This window comes from Cynocephalus volans, chromosome 15 (genome assembly GCF_027409185.1).
Source record: "Cynocephalus volans isolate mCynVol1 chromosome 15, mCynVol1.pri, whole genome shotgun sequence".
Classification (NCBI taxonomy): domain Eukaryota; kingdom Metazoa; phylum Chordata; class Mammalia; order Dermoptera; family Cynocephalidae; genus Cynocephalus; species Cynocephalus volans.
This window is the reverse complement of record NC_084474.1, coordinates 87,150,410-87,166,578: the sequence shown is the minus strand read 5'-3', so window position 1 is coordinate 87,166,578 and position 16,169 is coordinate 87,150,410.

Sequence of the window (16,169 nt, the reverse complement as noted above, 5' to 3'; positions counted from 1 at the left end):
ATGATTTTAGCATCTTCCAGCCAATCTTCTCTCTTCTTTTTTACTATCCTCCAGCCGTTTTCTCTCCTCTTCCATGGAGGGAGAGGAAATTGAATAGCAACAGAACAGGTGCATGGGAAAGACAGGGACTGTGGCAAGGCACATCTCTTTTCTCCTTCAGATGCAGAGAAGGAGGAAGCAGAAGAAAGGGCCTGACCAAGGAGCTCTGTCAGGGCAGATCTTTGGTCTGTTGCCACTTCTGTACTAAAGATGTGAGAGAGAGAAAAGGCAGATGCTGGCATTCAGCATCAGGAAGGAAGTCACATGTGACCCTACTGTTCCCTTCTCATGCATATCAGAGGAAGGTGAAAAACCCTATGGAGGAGACCTTTAGACCCTGCTCACTGCTAAACTTGGCCCAATCAACATCCTAGAATCTGACCAATCTAATTAACACCCTCCTCCTTGAAGGGAGAAACAAGGAGACGTGAGCTGAGCTTTCTCACAGAACTTGAGTCCCATAGTTCTGATGAAGGATGTTGGGTAGAAAGGAATGAAGTTGCAGTTTTTTTTTTTTTTTTTAACCTGTTTCACATGCTTAATACTATCAGCAACTCTATTTCAACCATAGCCATATCCCAATCTCTGAAAACCAGTAGTAGCTAGAAAGGAATATTTATTTGGCTGCCTCTCTGTCATCAAGGAAGCTGCAATTAGTATTTTAATATTATTCTTTCTTAGTATCAAACAGACAAGCAAACAACAACAAAAAAACATGTACTTGGAATCATGGGTCTAGATTCAGATCTACTTCTTAGCAATGGGCCTTCTTCTAACTGCTGTAAACCTGAATGAGTTTTATTCTTTTACAGTGTAACAATGTTTGCATTGCATCTTTCTAGCAATTAACATCTTGAGGAGCAATGATGACCTAATTCTAAAATATGTGTGGTAAAGCTTATTTCAGAATGCACAGTGAAGTGACTGTTCGAAGAAATGGCCCTCTTCTCCTGGGTATGGCATTGCTGACATCACAAAAAATGGAATCTCTATCCCATCTCCTTCTGTTAGAAAGCAGAGAGTTTTTAAAAAACGAAGACTACCACGTTTAATTGTATTTTGTTTCCTTTTGCTGCAGAGGTAATATTCTTTTTATCTGAAGATGATTATTCTTTCCTCATAAGTTCAGTACAGATAGTATTATTCAACCCTGGGTCCAGAGATGTGAAATACTGACAATTTTGCATGGTTACCCAAGGGTTTGATACAGGAAATTTACTTTTCTTAAGAATAACCGAGAAGGAATTTTTTTATTTTATTTTTTTGTTGACTTCAGGCTTTAAGCTAAATTCACTGCTATTTTCATACTAAGTTGTAAGTCTTAGAGAGATTGTGATGAGGTTCTTACCTAAAAAATAAACCAAGTTCTCACAAAATTATGCTCTCCACTTTATTTCTTTCCTCTTTTGTAGCATCCCATGTGTGGCAATGGGATAGGCTGGACCAAAACATGAGTTTTGGTTTCACCCAGCCCTAGCTTGGGATTCTCATTACATATGTTATTTTTTGAGACTTTGGACACAGCACTAGACCATGTTCAACACCCTCTTTCTTCATTTGAATGAAAAGAAAAGGAATAAGCACATGAGATATTGTGAAGATTAGGTCCTTGTTAAAACATAGAGATATTTTAAACAAATTATAAAGTGGTTGTTACTTCTACGACTCCCATTTGCTTCAGTACATCTGGATTTCCTACTTGGTTTCTTTCCCCTCATTTTCCCAACCAGGACCATTTAACCATGGCATGGAGTTTCTTGCAGAGCAAAGCTTATTAGAGGGAGGCTTTGTCATATTCATTACTCACTTTTGCTTATAGTTCTTCTATAATCAGATGGACCAAGGGTTGGTGAACAGTGGCTCATGGACCACATCTGCTGCACTGTTTGTTTTTGTACAACCTGCAAGCTAACAGTAGCTTCTACATTTTTAAATGCTTGAAAAAAGATTGTGACACATGAAAATTAAATGATATTCAAATTTAAGTGTCTATAAGTAAAGTTTTATTGGAACACATCCAAGCTCATTCATTTACATATTGCCTATGGATGCTTTTGCACTACAATCACAGAATTTAGCAGTTGTGACAGAGGTTGCAAGGTATGCAAATGCTAAAATAGTTACTATTTGGCCCTGTATGGAAAAAGTATGCCAACCAACCTTTGATATAGAGAAAGGAATTACACTTGGATAAACCTGACTGCCAGTTCAGGCTCTGATACTTGCTAGTCATTTGACCTCTTAAGAATCACCTTTTTGAAATGATGCTCATTACAGTAAAATTATAGTATTCTCCAAAGTGCCTAGAGAAGAACAAATGACATATTGTTTATGAAAACTGTTTTTAAGCTGCAAAAACTATACAATTGTGATTTTCAAACTTTTCTCATGTAAAAATTACTTAGTTGCAACCTATGTGCTGTGAACTTCACCATCCAGTGGCTAAAATATAAGAAGACACAAAAAATGCCCAAATAATAGGAGAATTTCTAGTTGTTGCTAAGGTGACCAACTAATGTGGGTTTCTGGCTATTTCTCTGACATCCAACTTTGAGATGACACAAAAAACGGTTAAAAGTTTGATGGGTTTGAGAGATGCACATGAGAGTTGTGGGGAAGGCCCAGGGAAGACAGAATGCAGCTGAGTCCTGTGATGGGAGAGAGAGCATTACAGAGGAGGGGAGGCTGGGATGACTCAGATGGGTGATAGACTGGGTTTCTATTTCAGATATGCCCCCTTTTCCCCTCAAGATTGCTCATTGCTAAATACAGCAACACCAGACATGAGCTCAGCAAAGACATGAAGGAAACAGTAGGGGGCCCTGAGCCCTGGGTGAGTACCTACTATGTGCAGGTAGACCAGTTTGCTTTTGCAACTCACTCCTTCTCTACACCCCATAAACCATCTTGCAGAAGAGCATGGACCTGCTCAGAGGCACAGGATACAACCCTGAGAGGCCCAGTTATCTGGGGACAGGGTAGTGAAGAGGGAGTTCTTTGCCTTTCTTTCTGTTCAAATTTCCATAAGGGGACTCCGAGTTTACATGTCAATATCACCAGACACGTGAGGAGCCCAACTTCAACAAAATAAAGATGACAGAATACAGAATCGAGAACAAGTGGACTGAAATTAATGAACCAGACAGAACAGGCAGTTAAAATATTTTCGAAGAATAAAAGAAGATATTTGTAACATGAAGGAGAGATAATCAATTATAAGGAAAGAAATTGGACTTACTAAACAGGAAAAGGACAGCAGTTGAAATAAATAAATTGTCGTATGGATGGATAAACAGAATACACATAGCAAAAGAAGAAATTACTGATCTGAAAGATCAGGGTAAGAACTTTTCCTAGAAGTCATCTGCTGTGGGTTGAATGTGTCCCCAAAAGTTCATGTGTTGTAAGCTTAATCCCTAGAATAATAGTGTTAAGAGGATGGAAAATCTGATTGTGGTATTTTAAATGTAGGGCCTTCAAGAGGGAATTAAATGGATTAATTCATTCATGGAGTAATGGGCTAATGGTTTAATGGGTTGTCATGGGTGTAGACTGGTAGCTTCATAAGGAGAGCACATGAAAGTCTTGCCATTCTCCCCATGTGATGTTTTGTGCTGCTGTGAGACTCTGTACAAAGCCCCCACCAAGAAGAGGGCCCTCACCAAATGCGTCCCCTGGACTTTGGACTTCCCAGCCTCCAAAACTGTAATAAATAAATGTCGTTTCTTTATAAATCACCGAGTTTCAGGTATTCTGTTATAAGCAACAGAAAATAGACTAATACAGCATCCTAAAGAAATGAAAAGACAGAAAACATAACAACATAGCTAGCTACTAGACATAAAGGTAGAAGTAGGATATCAAGCTCTTTAAGAAAGGAATTCTGGAAGAGAGAAATATTAAGAGGAGAAGTATTTGAAGAAATATTGTCTGAGACTGTCTCAATTTTAAAAGGCACACAGTGTGACATAGGTTACAGAAAACACAGTTTGTTATAAAAAAGTAAAATTTTAGAAGATCATAGAGAAAATTCCAAAAGCTTTCAAAAAGAAAAAGCAACTAACTGATGTCACACTTCTCAAAAGCGGCACTGGATACATGAAGCCCAAAGAACAACACTCTCAGTATTTTTAAAGGGAATACAGAAGTTTATGTCCAGCTTAAAAGTGAGGATAAAATAAAGATATCCTTGAATGTACAAAGTCATGGCCTTTGGGGCCACTGTCCCTCTCTAAAAGCCTCCTGTGATCACCTTGTGGGCTTGATGGTCAAGCCTATTCCTTTGTTGTATATTTCAAGAACTTTTATTTGGGATTAAAAGCCGACATTTTTACTTGTGTCCTCTAGGACAATCGTACCTCATGAATGCGGTGAATTTAGAAAGCTAATATTCTGGGGCTGGCTGGTTAACTCAGTTGGTTATGTCATGGTGTTAATAACACCAAGGTCAAGGGTTCAGATTCCCATACTGGCCAGCCACCAAAAGAAAAAGACAGAAAGAAAGAAAGAAAGAAAGAAAGAAAGAAAGCTAATCTCCTACCCAAGTGGCAGAGAAAAGGGTAATGGCTACATGAAATAAGAAAAAAAAATCAACCTGGATTAATATCTCAAAATATCTCCTATAAAAATGCCATAATGAAGATATAAACCAAGTGCTCAGGGAACAAAAACTATAATGAGGAGGCCTGGACTCCAGATTGGTATGGTTTTAAGAAAGCCACAGTTCTGGTAGGGTAAGTAAGTCTCTGATAAATATGTGACCCGCACAGCAATCTTGAGGGCCAGAAAGTGCAATCTTTCACGTCCACACTGTGCAGTCATGTTCTTCATTTGAAATGTTGAGAATTTCCTGGAGATAGTGATACTGGAAAGTGCATCACAATTTGAGTAAGTAAAAGGAATCCACTTTTTTTTTACGTTTGAATAGCATGATGCAAAACATTGAGTTTCTCCATGCTTCTTACTCATCAACATTTTCAAAAGCAAAAGATCCTTTAGACACTGAAACATGAGGTTATTTTTAATTTTTAATGCATAATCAGGGAGGCTCCTTTTAGCTCTGTGGTCAGTGGACTAGATGTAAAAATGCTGCCTGGTATAGAAAGTGGGACTCTTAATTTTTGCATTATATTTCTGTTACATTTCCATGCAACAGTTCTACACCGGATGGTGTTAAGTCTTTTTATTCCATTACTACCAACATTTCCTAAGAATACATTTCTATCTTCATTATAGTTGAACCCTTTTTATTTCATTTCTGTGTTACATTTAGATGTAGTGCATTTGGGAAAGAATGAAGTATACTCATTTATGCACTCTTTCTAGTCTTGGTTTTCTTTATTTTTATAGCAGTTTTCATCTTACGCAGAAATTGAACAGAAAGTTCCCCAACCCACCCTCCCCACATACCAGTTTCTTCTATTTATTGAAATGTTACTTTAGTGTGTTACATTTTTACAATTATGAATCAATATTGATATATTATTAACTTAATTTTACAGTTCTTGTATTGTATAGTTCTATGGGTTTTGACAAATACATATTGTCATGTATTCACCACCCTAAAAATCCTCTGTGCTCCACCTGCTCATCCCTCCTTCCCTCCTTCCCTCATCCCCTGAAATCCTGGCAATCACTGTTTTTGTTTGTTTGTTTGTTTGTTTGTTTGTTTGTTTGTTTGTTTTCCATTACCTCAAACACTTATCATTTCTTTCTGTTAGGAACATTAAAAATTCTCTCTTCTAGGGGCCGAGCCCGTGGCGCACTTGGTAGAGTGCTGCGCTGGCAGCACGGCGACGCTCCCGCCGCGGGTTCGGATCCTATATAGGACTGACCGGTATACTCACTGGCTGAGTGCCGGTCACGAAAAAACGACAAAAAAAAAAAAAAAATTCTCTCTTCTAGCTATTTGAAACTTTTCAATAAATTATTGTTTGTTATAGTCCCCCTGCAATGCTATAGAACACTAGATATTCCTCTTAACTAGCTGGACTCTTGTATCTGTTAACCCACCTCTTTCAAACCCCTGTTATCCCTGCCCCTTTCCAACCTCTGGTAACAGCCATTCTACTCTCTACTTCTATCAACTTTCTTAGCTTCCACCTATGAGTGAAAACATGTGGTATTTCTCTTTCTGTGCCTGGCTTACTCCACCTAACATAATGTCCTCCGAGCTCATCCATGTTGCTGTGAATGACAGGATTTTATTCTTTTTTTTTTTTATGACTAAGCAGTATTCCATTGCATATATATGTCACGTTTTCTTTATCCATTCATCTGTTGATGGATGTTAGGTTGATTCCATATCTTGGCTATTGTGAATAGTGCTGCAATAAACATGGGAGTGCAGATATTTTTTCGAAATACTGATTTCTTTTCCTTTGGATATATACCCAGTAGTGAAATTGCTGGATTATATGGTAGTTCTATTTTCAGGTTTTTTGAGAAATTTCCATACTGCTTTCCATAATGGCTGTACTAATTTACATTTCCACCAACAGTGTATATAAGTGTTCCCCTTTCTCTGTATCCTTACCACCATTTATTTCCTGTCTTTTTGATAGCAGCCTTTTAACTGGAGTGAGATGATATCTCCTTATAGTTTTGATTTGCATTTCCTTGGTTATTAGTGATGTTGAGCATTTCTGTCATATACCTGTTGGCCATTTGTATGTCTTCTTTTGAGAAATGTCTATTCAGATCATTTGCCCATTTTTAAATTGGATTTTTTTTTTTTTTTTTTTTTTTTTTTTTTTGCTATTGAGTTGTCTGAGTTCCTTGTATATGCTGGATGTTAATCTTTTGTCAGACGCATAGTTTGCAAATATTTTCTCCTATACTGTAGGCTGTCTCTTCACTCTGTTGATTGTTTCTTTTGTTGTGCAGAAGGTTTTTAGTTTGATATAGTCCCCTTTGCTTTTGTTGCCTGTGATTTTAAGGTCTTATTTATCAAATTTTTGTATAGTCCAATGTCCTGAAGCATTTCCACTGTTTCGAGTCTTACATTAATGCCTTTAATCCATTTTGAGTTGACTGGACAGCTGGCTTTGCTCCGACCTCTGTGCCCTCTGTATACTCTACTTGTGAGGAGTGTAATCATTTCTATGTTATTCCTATACCAATGGATTCATACCGCAATAATAATATGAACAGCTGCCAATTACAAGCCACGTGTGACGAATTGAGTGATAAGCAATATGCATCCAGCTACGTAACTTAATCTTTACAAACAACACTGTGAAGTACTTCTGATTATCATCTTCAATTTATTTATGAGGAAACCAGGGATCAGAGAAATGAATTAAATTTATCCAAGCCTGATACCTAGGAAATGGTATGAACAAGTTTGAACTCAGGTCTTTCTGATTTTAAAACTTCACTTTAATACCATTCTTTGTTGTTATATAATAAGGATATTATTATTATTGTTGTTATTATTATTTTATTGTCATCACCATCATCATCATCATCATCATTATCCCACAGCCAGGGAATAATTCCTCGGTGCTCTGAGGCAGTTTGCACATATCTGGTCTCTTGATCCTGAATCTTCAGTTTATTCCATCAGATATTCACACTCGTGTAATCATGCTAGGGTTGATACATACCAGCACCACATGGAACACGTGTCTAGAGCCTAACACCACCTACTGTTTTACTTCCTGCCCATAAAGATTTTGCAAGGTACCTAGAGAAGAGAAACAAGCACCAGCATACAGATGAAGAAAGTGAGGCTAAAGGAACACATATGACTCGGCCAAAGCTAGAAAGTGGCTGCTTTCAGTTGTGAAATAAGGTTTTCTGAAACAAAGTAATCCAGAGATTTCCCATGACATCATATTGCCTAGAACAGTGCCTCTGATGAGAATTTGCTCAATCCGTGCAGTTCAAATTAATGGGAGAATCAATGAAGTCATTATAAACCCCTTGTAGGCAGAGATTGTTCTATTTCTTTCCTTCTTTCCTTCCTTCCTTCCTTCCTTCCTTCCTTCCTTCCTTCCTTCCTTCCTTCCTTCCTTCCTTCCTTCCTTCCTTCCTTCCTTCTTTCTTTCTTTCTTCCTTTCTTTCTCTCTCTCTTTCTTTCTTTCTTTCTCTCTCTCTCTCTCTCCCCCTCCCTCCCTCCCTCCCTCCCTCCCTCCCATCCTTCCTTCCTTCCTTCCTTCCTTCTCTCTCTCTCCCTCCCTCCCTCCCTCCCTCCCTCCCTCCCTCCCTCCCTTCCTTCCTTCCTTCTTTTTTTTTTCCTTTTGTAAATTCTCCAGTGCTCAGGACAGTGCTGCTTATGGTAGGGGCTTCATAGATGCATATCAGTCAGTTGAATGAATGCACAAAAGAGTGAATGAATGAGCAAACTGATACGACTTCCTTGCAGGTAGAGTTATTTTATTTCTCTGTTTATCATTAGTGCTGAGCACTATGCCTGGCTTAACAGGAACTGAGTAAAAGTGGTTGAATGTTTGGTGAATGGGTAAGTTACCCCCACTGCCACCTTCCAGTCCTACTGATAATATTATTAATTATTGCAGGAAACTCAGCATGTGCCAGGCACTCTTCTAACTCATTTAATTCCCATAATAACATCTTACTTGCCAAAATACCCTTATTTTGTAGATAAGAAGTACATAGGTTAAGTAACTTGCCCAAATTTTCCAAACATAGGAAACCAGACATTTTGGATTCAAATACCATGAAACTGGGATCTGAGACTCAGTTTTTCGTGTAAGCTAGAACACTGTACAAAAATATACATTTTTAAGTTAAGTTTATTTGTTTATTAATATTATTCTTTTACATTCTATGATGTTGTTGCAGAGCAGTTGGAGGGAGGGGGAAAGGTGGGATTGATGCCTGTGGCACCCCCCTCATTCCTGCAGGGGAGACCAGGGGGCTTCCAGTGGTGTCTTGGTCATTGCTGGGCTAGGGGCAGATGTTAGGGGTGTGTGGCTGAAGCCCTCGTCCCCCACCACCCCAGCTTGGGAGCCCAGGGTGCTTCCTGTGGCAGCTGGTTGTCATTGCTGGGCTGGTTGCTGGTGTCAGTGATGCTGAGGCCCCTAGGCCTCCCTCCTCCTTGGCTTGGTAGCCATTGGGAAAATATAGGAAAATGGTCAGGGCCCCTCAGATGTTCAGAATCTTGCTGAGCATTTGATGTAAATAGGCATATGCACTCAGGTGTTCCTTGGTTATCATCTAATGTAATTGCGCATGTGCACCCAGGTGTCCTGAGTTATGGACTTAAGTATAAAGAATGGGTAGCTCTGATCCACGGCAACCTCCATCCCCAGGATGCCCCTGGGAGGGGCCATGGGGAGGCCACTACTGCTGCTGGAGGCTGTTGCTGTTGCTGCCAGTGTCCCAGGGACCCTCTGAGAAGCTGCCACTGCTGCAGCTGAGGACCGAGCTTGTGTCATCTGCCAACAGCTTCTGGTATCTTTCCCAATTTACCTAGCATGGACCTGCATGTGAGGCATCTGGGAACCCAGCCTGGCATGTGAGGTGTCTGGGGACCCAGTCTGTACAATGGGTTTGAGGGTCTGAGCCTTATCTCTGACAATATAAATGGAAACTTAGTATAACTAAAATAATGAAACATTTTGGCTTTAGTTATGAATCCAAGGGGATTTCTGGTCCTTCCTGGTTTTATAGGTGTTCTTTGGTGATGTGAGACCTTTACTAGTTAGGTAGTAACTCACTTCAGTTTGTGAGTGTTTTGCTTTTTCTTCCAGTTCTGTGTTGGATTATTTGCTGTTCCTACCTCCTAAACTCTGCACTGGAACTGATTTGTTGTCCTTTGCTTACTTCTAAATGGGGACCAGCATTTGAGCTCTGTGGTTGAGCTAAATTGTTGCTCTGCTGCTGATTCCCTGGGGAAGGCTTTTTGTGCAGATCAGGTTTTAATGATTGACTTTATAGGTACTTCTTGTCTCGTGAGATCTGGTGCACCTGGGTTGTGTAGAAACTCTGGTCTGGGCCTGAGTCTTTTCAGCAAACTGCACCCCCTGCAATTCTATATTCCTGACCAGTCTCCACGGAGTGGTCCTTTGCTGATTGGGGGGCAGATCAGCTGTCCGTGCTATGTCCCATTGTTTTTCTGGCGGGCCCATCTCCCCTACCACCTGCACTCCAGACACTTCCCATGGGATGGGCTCTGTTCCAGTCCCTTGCAATGACTCATTGGCCTCTGAGTGGCTCCTTTTTTTTCAGTTCTGGCTCCTTGTTCCTATGTGGGTCCATGGGAACCAAGGTCCTCTTCTCCCCTGCCACCTCCAAGCAACTTCATCTAAAGGGTACAGCTGTGGCTTTTGCCAGCTCCTGCTCCATACACTCACCAGCTCCAGTCGTGAAGCAGCCGGGTCTCAAAACAATCAGGGCAGTTCTATTTTTCTCTCATCGTGGCTTCTCCCACCTTCATGCACTCTGTAGGTCTCTCTTCCTCTTCCCCTGAGCTCTGGCGGCCCCAGCTTGGCTGTTGTTGCTTTTTAATAGTTGTAAGTTGGTTGATTTGTGGGAGAGAGTGATGCTGGGGACCGTCTATTCCACCATCTTGACTGGAAGCTCCAAAAATATACATTTTTATCAATAGTATGACTGCTCAACTTTAACCCAGACTTCCTAAATCCAAACCACATTCTCCCTAATACCAGCTTTCATTTCATATTCCATCTGGGTGGCCTTGTGCCTTCTGCTTTTGGTTCTCGAATCCTCTCCTGAGCAGGAGGTTAAACGGGCAATGGCCGAGAAACGAGACTGTAAACATCCTTTCAGCCATCTTCTTATTGTCACATTATGTTTTTAAATTTCCATCCTTTCAGGTGGATTTGCTGGAAGAATGTCAGTGAGTAGAACCAGCCATGCACTGACCATTAAGTTAATAAAGGAGACTCAGCTAATTCCCTTAGAGCTCAGCCCTGAAAATGAACTTCCAGTCTTACCAGAATAATAATCACTGTGTAACACACTGATTCTCATCCTCAATGAGCTTTATGAGCATTAAAAAATGAGTCCTAACTACACCTCTGTGACGCTGAAAAGCACACACTCCCCTCCATGGTGAATGGGCCTGGTGAGGTGTAATTAGGAAACATTCTTTTCCTGCCCACCCTCTTTTTTCTTACTAAACAAACAGAAAAGTAAAAAGAAAAGGCGATTTCATTTCAAGCAGAACTTAAATGGGTCCCAAGCGCTGACATTTCAGCTCCCTCTTATTAATGCGGACTAAATTATCTTTTTTTTTTTCTTCCCATTTCGGCTAGAAGCCACTGGTTGTGGCTGTTTCAGAAGACTGCAAACTGATCCCAGTATCTCAGGCTCTGCTGGATGCTAAAGCACACTAGTGGCTTGCTGATGAGAAGAGCCTCTGCCCTTCCATTCAGCTCCCCTCAGCCAGTGGTGCCAACATTCTGTCATCTGGGAGTTGCCCTTGACTCTTCTTGATTCCTAATTTCCCACTGAATCCAATTTCTGTGGATTCTGTCTCCTAAATGTTAATTAAATCCATTTCTTCCTGTCCACACCCACTCCTCTTAATTGGTGCTGCCATCATCTCTTGTCCTTAGGACTGGAAGTGCCTACCCCCGCTGGTCTTCCTGATTCCATTTCATGCCCCTCTGTCTATGAAGCTCATTTCTGACACTGCGATCTGCCATAATCACTCCCCTGCTTATAACTCTCCAAAAGCTCGCAGTGTCATAGGATAATATAGAGTGTACATTCATATGCTGTGGCAGATTAAAGATGTCTCAAAACTTCTTGGCATTCACGGGATCTATTTTTTCTCGCCTTGAACCTAGGCTCATCTATGACTTCTTTCATCAACAGAGTATGGCATAAATGATTTTATCCTAATTCTGGGTCTCATTTTTAGAGAACTGTCACCTTCAGCCTTGTTCTCTTGGATCCATGCACCAACACGTAAAATACCCAAGCATCATACTGAAGAGGCCACTTGGGAAAGTCCTAAGATTACGTCGAGAGAGAAAGGGGCCTTGCTGAACCCAACCTTCCAGCTGTCCCCCCAAGGTGCCGGGCATCAGTGAAGCTGTTTTGAACTTTCCAGATTGCCCAGTCACCAACTGAATACAACTGAGTAACCCCAGTCACCACATGGAGCAATCGGGCTAACAGAAGGGGAAGGAGGAATATAGGGTGGACAGGTGGGCGATAATGCTATGAAAACAGAGATACCCTATACCTCCTATACTGCAGCACATGGCAGCATAGTATATGTGTGTGGGGGTGGGATGAAGGGGCAGGTGTATCAGGGGAAGCTCCCTATAGGGAACAAAAATGTTTAATCCGGTACCTAAATATGAATCATCCTTGGACATATTTTGCCAACCTGCTTTCTTGGGAGACCCAAGTGCAAGGTTCTGCATAACTAAGATTCTGAGAGCTGAAATCTCTTTTCGTATTCTAGAACACTCCTTCAATATTGCTTTTGGTATTGTGTCTGAGTTCCTTTTGGAACAAATCTTATCAAGGGATTTGACAGAACACTCCCCAATTTGATACGCCTATCGATTCCAATCATTCTACATGCCATTTAGATTCTTGGCTTCAGTTCCAAATAGCCTCCTTGGGGAAGCAGAACTTTCTTGTCTTCTATGAATTTAGGTGCCCTTTTAATCCTTCCACAGTGCCTATGGAGCACACATCAGAAGCCCAGCCCTCGGTTAGACATAGAAGAGCAGGAAGAGATATAAAATATGTGACTCCCAGACTCCCAGATTCGGATAATTTGCAAGAAAATGCTACAGTGGAAAGAACTCTGAACTTTACATGAGAAGTGGATGCAGATCCTAGTCTGGCCATCAACCCCTAGCAAGGCTGGCTGACTGAAAGCAGAAGGGGGAAGATAGCATGGAAAGGTGGATTACTGAGAAGCCTATGTATTGGACCAAAGAGTTCAGGCTCAGTATTAGAAGCCATGGGCCAAATGTGTTTGCTTTGCCCATCTGATTTTTTAAAAACTTGTGCAAACATCTACATGTCCAAAAATTTCACATGAAAATAAATATTTATTCTCTTGAAAAATTAGGAGATATAGCAATGCAGGACACACATTTTCATATGGCAAAAATAGACTGCAAAAAAAAAAATAACAAGCCCTCTTTTCTTTGCCACTGTCACCACCATTTCCTTCCTTTTGTCTCCTCACTACTGGTGCACACTATGTATATTTAATTCATTGGTCTGACCTGTTAGCAATTGTTCTAGTTGTCTGTTGCTGAGTAACAACTATCCCCCAAATTAGTGTCTTAATATAACAACCATTTTATTTTATATCATGATTTTGCAAATCAAAAATTTAGGCATAGCTCAGCTGGGAAAAACTTATGTTCCATATGACATTGGCTGGTGCACTATGGTAGGTAGACCTGTGGCCACTTTCCATTTGGATTTCTTTCCTGTGTCTTCAATTATTTGTATGCAAGTCCATTTCTCGCCCCTCCCAGAGTGATTGTTCTCATTTCTTTGATCATATCAGGTCATATTATGATCATTCAATGTTATTAATTACTATTTGTGACTCTCTGCTTCCCACCAAATTCAGTCCCACTCCTTACAATAGCATTCACGTAGTTGTATCTGTGCCCTGACTGTACAGACACCACTGACTCCAGTGAACATAATTTACTCACAGGGTCCTGAATTTCCCTTGCGCCTTTTCTATGCTATACTTCTGTTTGTACTATTCCAGTCTCCTGAAATGTCTCACACACTTCTGTGTGCCCATCCAATTCCACCTTCTCTTCAGCAGCCATTTCAAGTTTTCCTTTAGATCCTCCACATGAAGTTACACGTTATTGACCTCACCTCTTTTTCAATCACGTTGGATTTGAGACCACTTATGGCTTGCCACTTACTAGCACAATAATTGAATAGGCCACTTAACACCTGTGGACCTCACTTTCCTCATTTCTAAACTGAAGTTATATTAATGTTGGGATTTTTAGCTCTCGGATCAACATAATACCCAAAGTCTTTACCAAGACCTATTTAGTGGTAGGTAGATGCCCCCAAGGTCCCCCACCCCTTGATATATACTTAACCTCTCAAAACCTAAATTTTCCCCTTTCAATACATGGAGCAGTAATATGGAAAAGTGGTTTTACATAAAGACTTTGGAGGCAGACAGACCAAATTTATATCCTGAGTATATGTTGTTAGCAACTTGCTCAACCCAAAAGCGCCTCAGATTTCTCATCAGCTAAGTGGAGATAGAGCTCACAATATTTTTCACACGGGTTTGTTGTAGGATTAAGTTAGCTACTATATGTAAAATGGGAAGAGTATCTAACATACAGTATTAGGTGGTTGATTATTTCAACCTAGATAAGATGAAAATGATTATGCTCATCAATATCAACAAATTTGAGAATTTAGCTATGAAATACCAAACAACAGTTTCAAACACATTTTCGTAATTTTTTTGGACATCGTTATTACATGAATAGGATGGAATTTCACTTTGAAAAGTTGAACTTGACAATTTAATGGTATTGGATCCTGGTTAGTAGATCCTTCCGTTCTGTGGACATTGATTCAGTTTGTGATTAATGATGACATGGACATCTTCCCCATGACTGTTATAGTGCGGGATTTTTTTCAAAGTTGATTAAAAGTTTCCCATATGTGATTTTATTTAATCCTGTTAATAGCCCCATCAGGTAGTCTGGGTAGAAGCAGAATCACTTTATCATTTTATCTTAACTTACAGATTAGTAAAGAGTTTATGTGATTTCCTGATGCCACAGACTAACTAGAGGGTGACTTGGAGAAAGGAAAAAAGAGAAACAAGAAAACAAGACTAAAGGAAACTCAGAATCTTTGTCTTGCTCTCTTAAATGATGTTTGAAAGATATTATTTAGGTATAAAGCAAAGTCAATAAGTAGAAAAGTCCAAATATCAGCAGTAGGGCTCTATTGACTGTCATCTTTGGTATTTCTTAGACATTCATAAACTATTTTTTTAACATTGTTTATTTATTTAAATTTTATTTTATTTTGTCAATATACAATGTGGTTGATTACTGTGGCCCATTACCGAAACCTCCCTCCCACCTCCCTCTTCCCCCTTCCTCCCAACAATGTCCTTTCTGTTCACTTGTCATATCAACTTCAAGGAATTGTAATTGTTGTGTCTTCTTCCCTCCCTCCCCCCCCCAGTTGTTTCTGTATTTATTTATTTATTTTTAGCTCCCACAAATAAGTGAGAACATGTGGTATTTCTCTTTCTGTGCCTGACTTGTTTCACTTAATATAATTCTCTCTAGGTCCATCCATGTTGTTGTGAATGACAGTATTTCATTCTTTTTTATAGCTGAGTAGTATTCCATTGTGTAGATATACCACATTTTCCGTATCCACTCATCTGATGATGGACATTTGGGCTGGTTCCAACTCTTAGCTATTGTAAAAAGTGCTGCGATGAACACTGGAGAACAGGTATACCTTCGACTTGATGATTTCCATTCCTCTGGGTATATTCCCAGCAGTGGGATAGCTAGGTCATATGGTAGATCTATCTACAGTTGTTTGAGGAACCTCCATAACATTTTCCATAGAGGCTGAACCATTTTGCAGTCCCACCAACAATGTATGAGAGTTCCTTTTTCTCTGCAACCTCACCAGCATTTATCGTTCTCAGTCTTTTGGATATTAGCCATCCTAAATGGGGTGAGATGGTATCTCAGTGTGGTTTTGATTTGCATTTCCCGGATGCTGAGTGATGTTGAGCATTTTTTCATGTGTCTGTTGGCCATTCATTTATCTTCCTTTGAGGAATGCCTATTTAGCTCTTTTGCCCATTTTTAATTGTGTTACTTGTTTTTTTGTTGTAAAGTTGTTTCAGTTCCTTGTATATTTTGGATATTAATCCTTTGTCAGATGTATATTTTCCAATTTTTTTCTCCCACTCTGTTGGTTGTCTTTTAACTCTGTTAATTGTTTCTTTTGCTGTGCAGAAGCTTTTTAGTTTGATATAATCCCATTTATTTATTTTTCCTTTGTTTGCCCATGCTTTTGGGGTCATATTCATGAAATCTGTGCCCAGTCCTACTTTCTGAAGTGTTTCTCCTATGTTTTCTTTAAGAAGTTTTACTGTTTCAGGATGTATATTTAATTCTTTAATCCAT